This window comes from Rhinolophus sinicus, linkage group LG06 (genome assembly GCF_036562045.2).
Source record: "Rhinolophus sinicus isolate RSC01 linkage group LG06, ASM3656204v1, whole genome shotgun sequence".
Classification (NCBI taxonomy): domain Eukaryota; kingdom Metazoa; phylum Chordata; class Mammalia; order Chiroptera; family Rhinolophidae; genus Rhinolophus; species Rhinolophus sinicus.
Window position 1 is genome coordinate 15,015,950 of NC_133756.1, and position 16,497 is coordinate 15,032,446.

At 40.2% G+C, this 16,497-nt stretch overlaps 2 pseudogenes; both read right to left on the reverse strand.

Annotated features, from left to right (window-relative positions):
• Positions 1-3,144: 3,144 nt before the first annotated feature.
• LOC109457861 (olfactory receptor 2D3) lies at positions 3,145-4,088 on the reverse strand (annotated as a pseudogene).
• Positions 4,089-14,887: 10,799 nt separating this feature from the next.
• On the reverse strand, positions 14,888-15,879 carry LOC109457852 (olfactory receptor 2A12; annotated as a pseudogene).
• Between the last annotated feature and the right edge of the window lie 618 nt (positions 15,880-16,497).

A 16,497-nucleotide genomic window follows, 5' to 3' on the forward strand; every position in this document is an offset into this window, starting at 1 on the left:
GATTTTTTTTTTTTTTTTGAGTGATTACCATTAAGTTTATGTAAAAGAAAGTTTCACATATACAGTAGTCCTTTTTCTTCACCATGCATCTTATTTCCATTCCCCTTTGCAAATTCAGACCTTTAACTGCTCCCCTTTTATATTTTTGTTGTCACAAATTATCTCTATTTATGCTGTGAGTAATTTCCGAGTTGCAGTAACAAATTGTCTTCTTCTCTTTTTCTTTTTTATGTTTTTATCTCTTTGTACCTTATGTTATATTTAAGTGTATAGTGCCTTGTTCTGAGACATATAACGTAAAAAAGAGGAAACAGAGGGGAAAAAAAATCATAGAATACCACCAAACTAAAATAACAGACAGAAACACAAAAACAAAGAAACAATGGAGACACAGAGCTACCAGAAAACAAAAGATAAAATGTATAGAGAATCCTCATGTATCAATAATCACCCTAAATATAAATGGACTGAACTCACCAATAAAAAGCTACAGAGTAGCACATTGGATCAAAAACCAAACCTAACCATGTACTGCCTTCAAGAGATATATCTCAGCTGCAAGGACAAATACAGACTCAAGAAAGGGTGGAAAATGATACTCCAAGTAAATGGCATTCAGGGAAAATCAGGTGTATTCACACTTATATCTAATGAAATAGACTTCAAGATAAAAATGGAACAAGAGACAAAGATTGGCATTTCATAATGATCAAGGGGACAATACAACAAGAAGACATAATATTTACCAATATATATTTGATATATATTGACTGGGGTGCTCCCCAGTCAGGAAGAACCAAAATATATATAGCAACTACTAACAGAACTAAAGGGAGAGACTGACAAAAACACAGGCATAGTAGGGGACCTAAATATACCATTGACAGCTACGGATAGATCATCCAAAAAGAAAATCAATAAGGAAATATCAGCCTTAAATTACACATTAGACCAAATGGATATAATTTAATTGACATTTACAGAGCCTTTCATCCCAGAACACCAGACTATACATTCTTTTCTAGTGTACATGGAACATTCTCAAGGATTAGGCATTGTTTATAGTTAACACATGGCCTGTTCAGGAAAATGTTCCATGTGTGCTTCAGAAGAATGTGTATTCTTCTATTTTAGGTGAAATATTCTATAACTGTCTCTTGGGATAATTGGTTTATATTGTTGTTCAAGTATTCTATTTCTTTGTTGTTCTACTGTCTAGTTGTTTCATCATAATTCAAAGTGGGATTTTGAAGTTTTCATCTATTATTGTTGAACTGTCTATTTCTCCTTTCAGTCCTAATATTTTGCTAGATCTATTTTGAGTCTCTGTTGTGTGATACATATGTATTTATAATTGTTATATCTTCTTGAAGGACTGACACTCTTTTCATTATAAAATGTCCTTCTTTGTCTCTAATAACAATTTTTTTCTTAAAGCCTATTTTGCCTGATATTAGTATGGCCACTCCAGCTCTGTTTTGGTTATTGTTTTCTTTCTATCATTTTACTTTCAACCTATTTGTGTCTTTGAATCTAATCTAAATATCCCCATCCATTCTCCTTCTTTGTGCCTCAGCATTTAGGCAGGGGCAGGTTTACATATATAAGGACTACATGTGAACTATCATTCTTGTTGTCTAGGGTTTCTCAACCTTGTCATTTTAGACATTACAGGCTGGATAATTCTTTGTTGTGGGGGCTTTCCTATGCATTGTAAGATGTTTACTAGCATCTCTGTCTGCTACATGCTAAATACAGTAGCATCTCACCTCCACCCAGTTGTAAGAATAAAAAATGTTTCCAGATATTGCAAATGCTCCTTGGAGAGCAAAGTAGTCCCTGGTTGAGAACCACTACTAGAGTGCAAGGTGGAGGAAGGCACAAACAGAGTGATGGGAAAGGTGTTGCTGTGTAAATGACTGAAAAGTTGGGGTTTGATTGAGGAATAAAAAACAGGCTTCCTTCTGCGTTCGGTTTCTTTTTATCTATTGTCATTATCTCTAGGGTCTCTTCTCCAGTTCCTTTCACACTATAGCCACCAGAGTAATATTTCTGAAATTCAAAGTTGGCCATGTTATTCCACTACATTAAATGCTCCAAGAGCTGCACATTATCCCTGCTAGAGTCCTTGATCGTGATTTAAGGAGCCACTTGTAACCTTGCCCTGCTTCTCGCTCTGATTCTTCTCCCCTCATTCTGACTCAGACTTTCATTTATCTTCTCTTGCTTCTCTTGCTGTAGCTTAACATACTGCAAGAAGACATCTGTTGAAATTATTTTCCCAATGATTCCTTGTTGCTGAAAAAGGTAGACACTTCTGAGTCCTTATCTTACTTGATGCATCTGCTAATTTGACCAGGAAGATTACTGTCTCCTTCTAGATTTCATCTTTCCTTGAGTTGCTGTGTCACTTCTTATGTCCTCCAAGTTTTTCTTTCTCTCCTTAGCCCCTCAATATCATTGTCTTCTCTGGATTCTCTCCTTGATGAAAATACTTAAGTATTGTAGGTTTTCAGAGTTCTGTTTGCAGCTCTTTTCTCCTTCTGCACACTCTCCCTGGGTGACCTCATCCTTCCCAGTGGCTTCAGCTCCTACAGAAGTGCTAATGATATTAAGATTCCTATTTTTAAAGCTTCCTCTTGTACTCTAGTCCCTTCAAGCCAATAGATACTAGGAGTTCCACAAGCTCCCTGAATCCAACTAAACCTATTTTCTGTGTGGATTATCTATCCATTGATGTAAGTGGGGTATTAAAATCTCATACTATCATTGTATTGCTATTTTCCCTTTAGGTCTGTTAATATTTGCTTTATATATTCTTTATATATAGGTTCTCCTATGTTGGGTGCATAAATATTTACAAATGTTATATCCTCTTGTTGGATCAACCTCTTTATCACTCTGTAATGCCCTTTTTTGTCTCTTATTACAGTCTTTATTTTAAGATCAATGATGTGTTTAAGCCCTGAACACAGTTCTCTCTGAGTCTTTTCTTAATGTTTCCAGTGATCAAATTAATGTAAAAGTTTTTTTTTCTAGATATCTCCCTCATCCTGGGCTCCTCATTTAGTCCAATAACTTTAGTGAAAGTGTGGATGATCTGGATAGAGACCAAAGGCACTGCAGGTAGTACTAGTCCATGGTTTATTGAGTGTCCTCACTCTTTCCGATTAACTTGAGGAAAGTTTTCTTCACATCCTTGTTCTGGAGGATGTAGATGATGGGGTTGAGAAAGGCAGAAATGACATTATAGAACAGGGTTAGCTTCTTGTCATCCTCTGGGGAGGCTTTAGAGCCAGGCCTCATGTACATGACCGTGCATAGAATACAGAACGTGGTGATTACAGTGGTGTGAGGCACAGGAGGAGAAAACCTTGATTTGTCCCTGGGTGGAGCGAATCTTTAGAACAGCCATGAAGATTTGAACAGATGAGGCCAGAATGAGGGATAATGGGATCAGGAGAAAGATGAAATCCAAGGTAAAGTCCACTTGGTTGTTAAGGAATGTACCTGTACAGGCCAACTTCAACACAACAGGAATTTCATAAAAGAAGAGGTTGATCTCATTTGGACCACAATAGGGAAGACTCATTGCAAAGACTGTATCGACAAGGGTACAGATGAGACCACAAAGGGCAGAGCTGGCTGCCAGAAGAACACACAGAGTATGGCTCATCTTGACCCCAGAGTGGAGTGGATAGCATATAGTAACATATCTGTCATAGGCCATTGTTGCAAAAATCCAGGTCTCAGTGATGCCCAAGGTCAGGAAAACACATATCTGGACCAAACACCCAACGTAGGGCATGGTATTATTCTTGCTTACTAGATGGACCAACATCTGGGGCACTGTGCGGTGGCATAGGAGGGATCCAGTACAGAGAGGATGCTGAGAAAGAAGTACATGGGTGTGTGGAGGTGCACATCTACTATGATCAGGGTAACAATAGCCCATTGCCCAGGACTGTTAATAAATAGATGAAGATGAAGAGAAAGAAAAGGATCCAGTTAGTCCTGGGATTCCTAGAAAAGCCCAGGAGAATAAACTCAGTTACGGAACTATGATTTCTCCAGCCTCGGCTATGCATGGCCTTCCTTCTGAGGAAAGAAAAGGACATATTCCTGAATCCCTTGAAGTTTCCATGATGGAATACCATGTGAGATCCACAGATGCAGGAACTAAAGGCATTTCAGAGCTAAATAATCAAGCCAAGATATCCACCTCCATGCCCAGGAAACATTCTATCCAAACTGGCCTAGCATTGCTCCAGGCACTTAATAGGGATTCTATAATTATTTCTTAGTTTGTCTAACTAACTAGCCCTGATAAAATTCCAAGGGCCCCGTGGAAGGAACTTTGAAGAATGAACACACACACACACACACACACACACACACACACACACACACACACCCTTAAACCAAAACAAGGAGGCTAGGGAAATGCAAAATGTTTTACAGTAAACCAAAAACTTCTAGAGCTCTCTGTAGTTCCTAAAGTTATTCTTTCAAATATTAAGACTAATGGTGCCGCAAAGGAGAGCGTAAATGTAAAACAACAACCCTGACTGCTTCTGTTTTCTCTATGATGCTATGCTTTTGAAAACCTACACACCATAAATTTTCAGCAAAAAGGGGAGTTTCAAAGAAACTTCTCTGGGGAAGAGAAATCTTTCTCCGAGAACTTTTACCCCTTCAACCCCACCTTTCCTGTCCTACGTGCAGTGGTTACAACTATAAAGAACAAGTTGACATGTAAAGATGGCCTGAGACTCAAGAATCGAAACCTAGAGAAAACTTCTGTGTCACTGGCATTTCTCAAGAAAATGAAGTGTATTTACCGGGGAATTCAGTACCTGTATGTCTGGAGGCTTTTCTTAAAAACTAGTAAGGACTTCTCCACAGCCACGTTGCTCACGGGAGAGAGCTGAGTGGTGAGTGGGGATGGATCTTCAGTTTGATCTGGATTCAATCCTTGATCCTACCTTGGCAGGCCTGGACAACAGAACATGTTACTGACCAGTCCTTTTCTCTTAATCTTTTTACTGGTCCCTAAATTACTGCAAAAGAATGCTAACAGAAAGCACCTTTTCCAGACTCAAAAGAAGGAAATGGTCATTTATAAAATGGCGCTCTATAAAAATGTATTAATAAATGTGATCTCATCAGATTTTCATGACAACCCACTGAGGTCAGTATCACTATTTTCATTTTATAAAATCAGCCATCCAAGTCCAGGCAGAGAGTAGGTGATGGTCAGGACTCAAACTACATGCTCTTACCACCATATTAAGCTGAAATGTCTTTTCCCACCATCAAATTTCACGAAGGGTTTAACAGGTCACCAAACACAAAATAAGCCCACTTTAGGTGATGTGAGAGAAACTGACCTGTGCGTTAACTTTTAGAGGGCAGAAAGTACACATTGCCCAACATACAAATTGTCAGGGTTGTGTTTTTTTTTCCACAGAGAATCCCAAAACCTTGGATCAGAATTTCAATATCTGAGACATTGCACTGGTAGTTAAAAAGTAGGTAGCTATTGATTGGGGATAAAATAATACACATAAAGCCACGGACAGGACTCAGGCTCAGATGGATAAGAAAAATTATATTATTGCATTATTGCTCATGTTAGAGGCAGTATGCAATGCTATGAAAGTTAGCAGGATCTGATTTGAATCCTTATTGTGGATACAACTTAGGCTTTAAATACTAGTATATGCTGATAAATCTGAAATATATCTACATCCCAGATCTCTTCTTTTAATTCATCTATCCACTTGCTTACTTGACACCTTCTTCAGTTGGATATCTAATAAGAATATGAAAATTAACATTTTTAAAAAGTAAACTTCCAGTTCCCTATATTCTGCTCTTCTCAGTCTTCCTCCACTCAGTTAGTGGCAATTCTATCCTTCGATGAGGCTAAGGCTAAAAAAGAATCCCACAAATTCTTCTTAACTTTTCTCTTTCCCCCACATCCCATATGCAAATATTGTCAGATCCTTTTAAAAGACATACCCCCCCCCCAAATCACTTTTCATTATCTACACCATTACTACACTGGTCCAAATCATCATCTTCTCTTACCAGAAATATTGCAATGTTCCCTAACTAGTTTCATGGCTTCAATTCTCTTCTCGCACAGTCTATTCTTAGCACAGTAACTAGAGTGATCCTATTGCAAGGTAGGTCAGATAATTTAAACATCACATAAACCCTCTTATTGAAACACTAAGTGGCTTCTTTTAGCACTCAGAAGAAAAGCCAAAGTCCTGATGAGGGCTCTAATGTCCCCCATCATCTCCCTGGCCTGATCTCCTCTCTCACTTTCTCCATTCCAGCCCCTAACCCTTTGCTGCTCCTCATTCAAGGACTGCTCCTACCTCAGAGCTTTTCACTTACTGCTCCCACTGCTAGAAATTTTCTTTCCCCAGACATCTTTATGGTTCACACCCTCACTCCTTCAAGTCATTTTCTCAGGGAAGAGCCGAGTCTTTCCTGACCATCCTGTCTAAAATTAAAATATCCCACACTCATATTCCCATCTCCTGTTTTATCTTTCTTCATTGTATTAGTATCTTCTAATGTACTATATAATTTTTCCAATTGTCAGTTTCCCTCACAAGAATGCAGGGATTTTAATCTTTTGGATTCATTGCATATCACCAGATTCTAGAACAATGCCTGGCACATAGTAGGCATTATAAATGTTGGATAAATGAATGGATTAAATCTTGGCGGGGCCCCAAGGGGTAAGATGCTGCTGTTTCTTATGGTGGAGCTATCCTTGGTGCTGAACCTTGCTTCCTATGGCGTTAGCTATTATGTTAACCTCATTCTGGCGCCTTCCCTTGCATTTACATTGCTCTCAACAGATTTCTAAACAGATGCCAATCCATACTATTTAAATATGTTAATCATAATCCCCCTGCAATGCCGCAAAGTCAATGCCTACTGTTAGCTGCGTCTTACAACTGAGAAAACTGATATTCATCAGACTTAAGCAAAAAGCCCAAGGGGCTGCCCAGAGCACTGCTTTGAATTCTTGAACCTGCAATTTAAAAGGGAAAATAACATACTAAAGTTTCGCTACACAGAGAAAAGAGATTATCAGTAAAAGACCTGTAAAACCATGTTATTTAAGGAGCGGAAGAGACTGAAAAAGTTTAGCTTGAAGACTTGTGAGGAACGTTAGAGATCTCACCAAATATTTCAAAACTTGTTATGCCAAGAAAAGTAGAAATGTGTATTGTATGTTTACAAAGGAAAAAAGAGAAATACTTGGTGAAAATTGCAGGGCAGGGGAAGGCAAACTTTAATCTTAATTTACAAAAGATACCTCTGGTGATTAATACTGTCCAATAATGAAACATTCTGCTCTTAAGGGGAGAGTGAAATAGCAAGTTCTTCATTTTTAGCAGTGTTCAAGAATAAGCTATAAGCGATATCATTCAGGGGTACTATGGCTGCTTTGGTTGTGAAGTTAGAATGGTCAACTTTAAAGTCCCTTCACCACAAATATCTAAGGTTGTAAAGCTCAATGATACTAAGATTCAGAGAATCTATGATTTTAGGAGTGACTTCTCACTGTGTACCCAACCTCATAACAGAATCTAGAGTCAAAACAAAGCAATATGGTAATAGTGAGAACCAAAGAAGATTGAAAGAAAGTGGAAATACAGCAGTAGCCAACTATAAGGTGAAATTTTAGGTAAGTTAAAGTTTCTACTGTCTTATTTTTACAAATATGGAGCTCCCTTCTGTGCTATGTTTGGTGCCCAGGAGGGGTTACTCTCTTGCCTCCTTCCATGCAGCCCGTCCTACACACTGCCAGAGTGACGTTCGAAGGCAGAGCTGATCGTGCTGCTTCTCTGCTTAAAAGGCTTTTAAAAACTCCCATGGTCTATGAGCTAATGCCTAAATTCCTTAGCATAGTGTTCAACGCACTTTGAAATATGATCTTTACCTATCTGGAATTCTGGCTTTATTTCCTGTACTTTCACTCAACTCACATGCTTTCATATAGCTTGTTACTGTGTTTCCCCGAAAATAAGACCTAGCCAGACCATCAGATTTAATGCGTATTTTGCAGCAAAAATTAATATAAGATCCGGTATATTATATTATATTATATTATGTTATATTATATTATATTATATCATATTATATTTAAGACCTGGTCATAAATTATATTAAAATAAGACCGGGTCTTATATCAATTTTTGCTCCAAAAGACGCATTAGAGCTGATGGTCCAGCTAGGTCTTATTTTCGAGGAAACACGGTAGCTAGGAATGGCTCTTGCATTTTAAGATGGTTAAAGAAAATTATTCATTCATGTCTGTGGCTACTTTTGCCCTACAATAAGAGTTGAGAAGTCACAATAGGATATGGGTGTGTCCTGCAAAGTCTAAAATATTTACTATCTGGCCCTTTATAGGAAAGGTTTTCTGATTCCAGCTCAAGAAAAACCAACTCATTCACCTTCCTCCAAATATTCCAGGTCCTTTCACAAAGCGGTTCTCCACGAGGCAGTGTGTATCCAGGAGGCAGTAGAGCCTCTGCAGTCACAGATTAGGTTTGAATCCAGCTCTGCCACTTACAAATAGCACAATAGAGAGAACGTCATTAACCTCATTATATCTCCATTTCATCACTTGCAAAACTGAGAAAATAACATATACCTTGAAGGTTTTTGTGAAGATTAAATGATATGTTAGGCATATGAAACATTATAGCAATAAGCATTAGTTATTATCACTACTATTATTAAATTACTCCCCAGTTGAAATGCCTTTCTCTGTTTTCTCCTCTTGGTAAAATACTAATCATGGAAGTCTTCTATGATTCCCACCATACTTCTCCTTCCTCTGGACTTTAAAAACACTGTTAATGTGCTTCTGTTACTCCCCACATCTATACTGAGACCCCCAATGGTTTGTGGAACTCCTTAAAGATGGAGAACCACATCTTGCCTTTCTATTTCCAATTCTTAGCACAGGGTATGGGTAGCGGTTAATAAATATTGGATAAATGAATTTATGATGTTGTGGCAATGGTATAAGAATGAGTGTGTTGAGACCCCGGACCCTGGGGGAGGGGAAAAGGGCTGGAGATTGAGCTCAATCACCAATGGCCAATGATTTAATTGTTCATGCCTATGTAATGATACCTCCATAAAAACCCTAAAAGGCTATGGTTTGGAGCGCTTCCACATTGGTGAAAACATAGAGGTCTGGGGAGAGAGGCACATTCAGACAACAAGGAAACTTCACACCCTTTCTGCTCTATGCGTCTCTTTCTGATTTATATCCCTTTATAATAAACCAGTGATATAATAAGAAAAAAAAGAGTGACTGTATTGTAAGAATGGACTCCGAGTCCAATGGTTTCTGTATCACTTTCTCTTTCAAAACTACCATCATTTTTAGAAGTCTTCTTCCTTGAGGACTTCTACCTGGAGCCCACTCCCAGCAAACCAAAATCCTCTCCTTCGCAAGTGTTTTTAAATTGAAATGAACAAGGTTGAACTGAAAGCAGGAGAAATGAAATCAGGAACACATGGTCTGTTCTTGTATTATCTTCTTCAGATGTGCTTCTCTTTTAGTCTTGCTCTGTGCCACTTGAAATGGCCTTAATGTGGGAGAAGAGGCAGGGATAGAACCCATTTTAATTGAACAGTTACCATGAACCAGTTACTTTACATCCAAGCTAGAATAATGGTGAAGAGCGTAGGCACTAGAATCAGACCTGGGTTCTAGTCCTGACTCCATCGCTAATTAGCAGAGTCACCCTGGGAAAGTTATCTAAACTTTGTGTGTCTATGTATCTTCTAGAAACCAGTAACAATAATGATACTTACCTCAAAGGATTGTCTTGATGATTAATTGAAATTGTATATGTAAGGTGCTTAGCACTGTGCCTGCAGAATACTTATTGTTCAAAAAAGAGTAGCTACATTATTTATGCTCACAACAAATCTTTTTCAAAAATTCCATATTTTCACCAAGAAGGAAATTGGGACTCAGAGAGACTAACTTCTCTGAGGTAGCACAGTAGTAAAGGACATAACCCAGGTCTGTCACCAAGGGCCTCTGGGCTCTGCTGCTTCTGCATCATCCACAGGGGACACTGTGCCAGAGCTGTGGCTGGCAGTGATCTCGTGGGAGTAGCCTTTCAAGGGTCCTGGTCTTGTTTCTCATGCCCTCATCCACATCCAGCACACACCCATATCCCACAACTGCCTCGGGCAGCTCCAGCATCCATATACTTGTCTAGAAGAGGGTCTTATTTCAGCCACTCTCCAGAAGCTGCCACGTCTCGGCAGCTCCCTGGGAGACACCTGGTTTGTATACTAATGAGGCCTATGGGTATGAGGGATCAAGGAGGCCCTCAGGGTGCAGCCAGATAAATCCCGGGGTTTACTCTGGAGCCTTCCAGTCTTGAGGGATCCCATTATTCAGGAGAAGGTTCAGCAGTGAGGGAGCAATCAGGAGAGAGAGGTCTGCATGTGCCCCCAAGGGAAACCTAAGACTTTGGGAACTAGAACTATATCCACATAAAGGTGGTGAAGATTGGTCCTTTTCGGAGATCCTAGTAAGTGCAGCTAGGAGGCCAAAACAGGACCCAAGTTTTAGCTGCTCTGCTGGTCTTACCTGAACTTTATTTAGATCCTCCATAGGTGAAAATGTCAGAACAGGAAAACTCTTCAGTGTTGCCTTCCCCAACTCACATTTTAGAGGTAGGGAAACTGAGGCTGCGGACAATTTCATTTCTATTTCAGTCTTCTCCCTAACCATTTTTTCATAGACTTTCTCTAGGTGCCTCAGAATGGCCTTTTAAAATATAAAATGGATCGCTTTTTTATGTTATAATCCCTTTATGGAAGAAATTTGGCCATATGTACTGAGATGGTGAAAATGTTCTCCTTCCCAGAATCTATCTGCTATGGGTTGCATGTTTGTGGCCCCCCCCAAATTCATATGTTGAACCCTAAATCCCTGATGTGATGATATTTGGAGGTGGGACCCAGAAGGTAATTAGGTCATGAGAGTGGAACCTTCATGAATGGGATTAGTGAACTTACAAGAAGAGACATAGGAAAGAGGATTCCTATTCTCTCTCTCTCTCTCCCCCCAAACTGAAGCACAGTAAAATAAAATTATGGAAAAGATAAGTGTAAGAGACATACAGTTCATAGTAAAAGGCTATATGTTTATATATCATCTCAATTATGCCAAATGATGCATAGAGACATCCAGCAGTGCACAAAAATATTAAGGATGGTTAACTCTGAGGGGTGACATCTAGGTATACTTTAGTTACTTCACATTTTTCTGTATTTTCCCCCCTCAAGTCCATCCATGCATACCATAGCATTTCTCATAGTAGATTGTTAGAAAATACTAGTTTCTTTGGCTAATAAATGTTCACTATATTAGTGTGCACTGTGAAACCTGAACAGGAGAGCAGTGTTTCTGAGCTTATTTGGGCAGGAATATTTGCATCACAGAAATTTTCTTCAGACCAGAGTTTCAGGTAACAGTCCTTGGAAAATACTTCTCTAGAGTGGGGTGTGGGGGAACCTAAGTTCTTTAACACAGGACACCACGCCCTATCTATTACATCCACGCTCCCCTGCCTGGGCCTGTATCCCAGCCATCCTGCCCACTCTCCAAAACCTCCATGGCTGTAGGCCTTCAACATCCTGTCTTCTCTGTTTGGAATATCCCCCACCTCCCTACTCCCTGCCCTATTTTGAATGATCAAATTTCTACTCATGCTTCCAACACCCACCAGAAATATGGCCTCATTTGGGAAGCCAGGCCCACCCTCTTGTCACTCCCTCAGAGCTTACGATTCCAGCAGCATGCTTAATACCTTAGGCATTCTCGTCTTAGCACTTGTCTCTCACCCACTAGACTGGGACTTAGATTATTCACCTGCATCCACAGGACCTAGCATTAGGCCTGCCATACAGGAAGCATCCATGATGGTTTGGTTAATGAATGAATGATGCCAACATCATGGCTAACTTCCTTTTCTTTTTAAAGATTTTGTTGGGGAAGGGGAACAGTATGTATTCTTCCAGGATTTTTTCCAAGTTGTTGTCCTTTCAATCTTAGTTGTGGAGGGCGCAGCTCAGCTCTAGATCCAGTTGCCGTTGCCAGTTGTAGGGGGCGCTGCCCACCATCCCTTGCTTGAAATCGAACTGGCAACCTTGTGGTTGAGAGCCCACTGGCCCATGTGGGAATCGAACCGGCAGCCTTCGGAGTTAGGAGCACAGACCTCCAACCATTTGAGCCACTGGGCTGGCCCCTAACTTTCTTTTCTTTGACAGGACAACAATGTTTTTCAAGCAATCTTTATTTCTTTCTACTATAAAGACAATATATGCTGGTTGTAGAAATTTTAGACAGTAAAGCATGACCAAAATTAAAAATCACTTATTTTCTTACTACAAGAGATATCCAGTGTTAACATGTTAATATACAGTTAACCCTTGAACAATACAGGTTGCTACTGCACGGGTCCACTTATATGCAGATTTTTTTTCAATAAATACTGTAAATGTATTTTCTCTTCCTTATGATTTTCTTAATAGCATTTTCTTTCCTTTAGTTTACTTTATTGTAAGAATACAATATATAATACATATAACATACAAAATGTGTGTTAATTCTGTTATATTATCAGTTAGGCTTCTGGTCAACAGTAAGCTATTAGAAGTTAAGTTTTGGGGGAATCAAAAGTTATACATGGATTTTCAACTGCACAGAGGTCAGTGGCCCTAACCTTTTAGTTGTTCAAAAGTCAACTGTATATGCTTTCAGGCCTTAAAAAATGAATGTCTGCATATTTTATAAACTTGGATTAACATTATGTATACGATTTATATCTTGATTTTTTCCCCACCTAACATTATATCATACTTTTCAATGTAATTAAATATTGTTTCAAAACCTGATAGTACATAGTACTGGTTGCATATTATTTCATAAAGTTAATATATCTTATTTACAGCTGTTTCCAATAATTCCTTGATGAACATATTTGTACATAAAACTTTGCATTTCTGATTTTGTTCTTAGAACAAAGTCCTAAAAGTATAATTTCTGGACCCAAGTATATAGACATTGTAAAGGTTCACGATACATGTCGTTATATGCTTTCCATTTGTCGATATTTTTATTAAATGAATAATGCATGTAAAATTCCTAAAATTGTTTTGGCACATAAATGGTTAATAAATAGAGCCATAATTATTAGTATTGTTACTCTTCATTTAACAAATATATTGAGTGCCTACTCTGTGGAAGACACTGCTCTGGAAAGGTAGAATCAATGATATTCTTTTCAGCAATGAATGTGGGTGTCAGTCTCATAGCATCCATCCCAGCTTTGAGTATCACCATTTTTCTAAACTTTGTTAGTTTAGAAAAGGTGAAAAATAATATTCCACTGATTCAATTCATATTTATTAATACCAAAAGCAAACGTTTTTTTCCATATGATTATAGATGAAAAACACTTAATCTTTTTTATCTTCTCCCCTTTAACGTTCCTGCCACCATTTCCTACATTTTGCTAGACCTAATTCATCATCTTTTCATGCCCTGGTGTCATATTTTCTCTCCGGCTTTTCCTTTTCATTCCTTTACTCATAAAATGTCTGTTGAAGGACAATATGTGGGCCACATGGGGCTACATCCTAGGGACACAGCAGCCAATTGGACAATGATGGTCCTTGCCTCATGGAACTTGCTATCCAATGTTGAACCACATGCCTTTATTATTATGAGATGGGTACAGGGTGCTTTGGAAGGCTAACTCACTCTGGAGGCTCAAAGAAAGCCTTCTTTTAGGAGCTGCAGTTTAAGGTAAGACCTGACAGATGAACAGGACTTAACAGCATAACAGGGTGGGGTAAAAGGTGAGAAAAGGAAGAACAGCGTATGTGGAATCCCTGAAATGGGAAAGAGTGTGGCCCATGCAACGCAGAGTCCAGTTTACTTGGAGTGAGAATGGGAAGAACACAGTGACCTGTGCTGAGTCTGGGAAAGCCAGTGAGGCCAGATCCCACCTGGCCTCAAGCCATTCCAACTTGTCTTCAATCTGCATATGTGAAGCAAGCACACTATGCCTTGTAAGTCACTGCAATGGCATTTACTCCTTCCTCTCCACTTCCATTGTTTTTTTCTTTTAGGTCACATGATCTTTTTTTTTTTTTACTTTATTGGGGAACAGTGTGTACTTCCAGGACTTTTTTTTTTTTCCCCAAGTCAAGTTGTCCTTTCAACCTTAGTTGTGGGGGGTGCCGTTCAGCTTCAAGTTGTCCTTTCAGTCTTAGTTGTGGAGGGCGCAGCTCAGTCAGCTCCAGGTCCAGTTGCAGGGGGTGCAGCCCACCATCCCTTGCAGGACTCGAGGAGTTGAACCGGCAACCTTGTGGTTCAGAATCCACTGGCCCATGTGGGAATCAAACCAGCAGTCTTCGGAGTTAGGAGCATGGAGCTCCAACCACCTGAGCCACCAGGCCGGTCACCCCACCTCCATTGTTGATGCCCTTGCCCTCCCCTCTAGCTAACCTAATACCACCTGTGCAGGCTCCAGAGGGTAATGAACCTCTCTCAAGATTTAGCCACAGGGCATAAAAGCCCATTCCCTTTGTCTCAATAAAAGATTTTAACGGCTTACATACCCCTCCTTTTGTAAACCACTGAGACTCTAGAACAAAATGGAACTAAAAGACTGATGTGCCTAGAAGCCATTTCATGGTGTTGGTCTGTCAGCAAAATCATGACTTGTGTAGAGTTGAGATTGGGGTTGAGGGAGAGTGTGTACTGGTGCTGCTGGATCACATGAACACATGTTTAGGGCACTGACTATACCTCATGAGTCTTGTTTCTCTGTCCTCCAGCCATCCTTCCAAGGCGTTCTTCCGGGGAACTGCCCTGGCCTATCATCTTGAGGAAAGCCCTCTTTACACAAAGTCCTTGTCTGGAGGCTGTAGATGATGGGGTTGAAGACAGCAGAGATGAAGTTGTAGAACAGGGCCAACTTCTTGTCCTCTTCTGGTGAGGCCTCAGAGCCAGGCTTCATGTACATGCCCATGGCTGGCACACAGAACATAGTGACTACAGTGATGGGGGAGGCACAGGTGGAGAAGGCCTTCTTCAGCTGCCCTGGCCTGAGTGGATCCTCAAGATGGCAATGAAGATGTTGATGAAAATGACAAAGATGAAGGAAAATGGAAGTGGAAGCAGGGTGACACTAAAGCCAAGGATGACGTCTACTCAGTCATTGATTGAGATGTCTGCACAAGCCAGCTTTAAGACTGCTGGGACTTCACAGAAGAAGTGATTGATCTTGTTGGGGCCACAGTAGGGCAGACATACGACAAAGACAGTGTAGACAAGAGCAGAGATGACACCCCAGAGTTCACAGAAAATGGCCATTATCTCACATAGCCATGGGCTCATGATGACCTTGTACCTGAGTGGGTGGCCGATGGCCATGTACCTGTCTGTAGACATGATGACAAAGAGGCAGGACTCAGTGATGCCTAGCAACAAGAAACTGTACATTTGGGCCACAGCTGGCAAAAGAGATAGTCGTCTTCTGCCAGACATGCCAACATCTGGGGCACAGTTATAGTGGTGTATCCCAGATCTAACATAGAAAGGACGCCAATAAAGAACAGGGGTGTGTGGAGGTGCGAGTCCAGGCAGATTAAGATGGTGATTAGGCTGTTTCCCAGAATAGTCAACAGGTAAGTCATCAGGAAGTCTGAGAAGAGCAGAGGCGTGGTCCTGGGACTGAAGGAGCAGCCCAGAAGGATGAACTCAGTCACAGAGGACTGGTTAGGCTCTCGCATTGTGTTCTACCTCTGAATAAAAAAGAAAGGCACCAATTCAGACCTAGGACTAGCGAAGCTATGCACCAGGGTGAGGGTTACTGATGGTGTGGAGTCCTGGTCAGTGTCCAGTAAGGATGAAACACCACGATCCCCCTGAACATGACAGGCCATTTTACCTGCTCTTGTCCACTGCCACCGCTTTCAGGAAATTGATGAAGAGGAAAAGCCTTCCACCTCTGATCCAGCCTCTGTCTCTGACCCACCAGTAATTACCCATCTCAGTCTGAGTTTCTGCAGCTGTGAAATGCAAGCACTGGGCTAGCTGATCTCTACCGTGTTTCTGTGAAAATAACACCTAGTTGGACAGTCAGCTCTAATGCGTCTTTTGGAGCAAAAATTAATATAAGGCCCGATCTTATGTTATATTGTGTTAGATAAGACCCAGTCTTATATTAATTTTTGCTCTGAAAGACACATTGGAGCTGATTGTTGGCTAGGTTTTATTTTCAGGGAAACAGGGTACTTCCTCTTCTTAGTAAGGCAGCCAGGTGTTTAGAGATAGATACTGGTGTACAGACTCTGCAACTTGGCAAATTACAGCAAGAGAACTTAGTTGGTCTTGTTGAAGACGTTGAT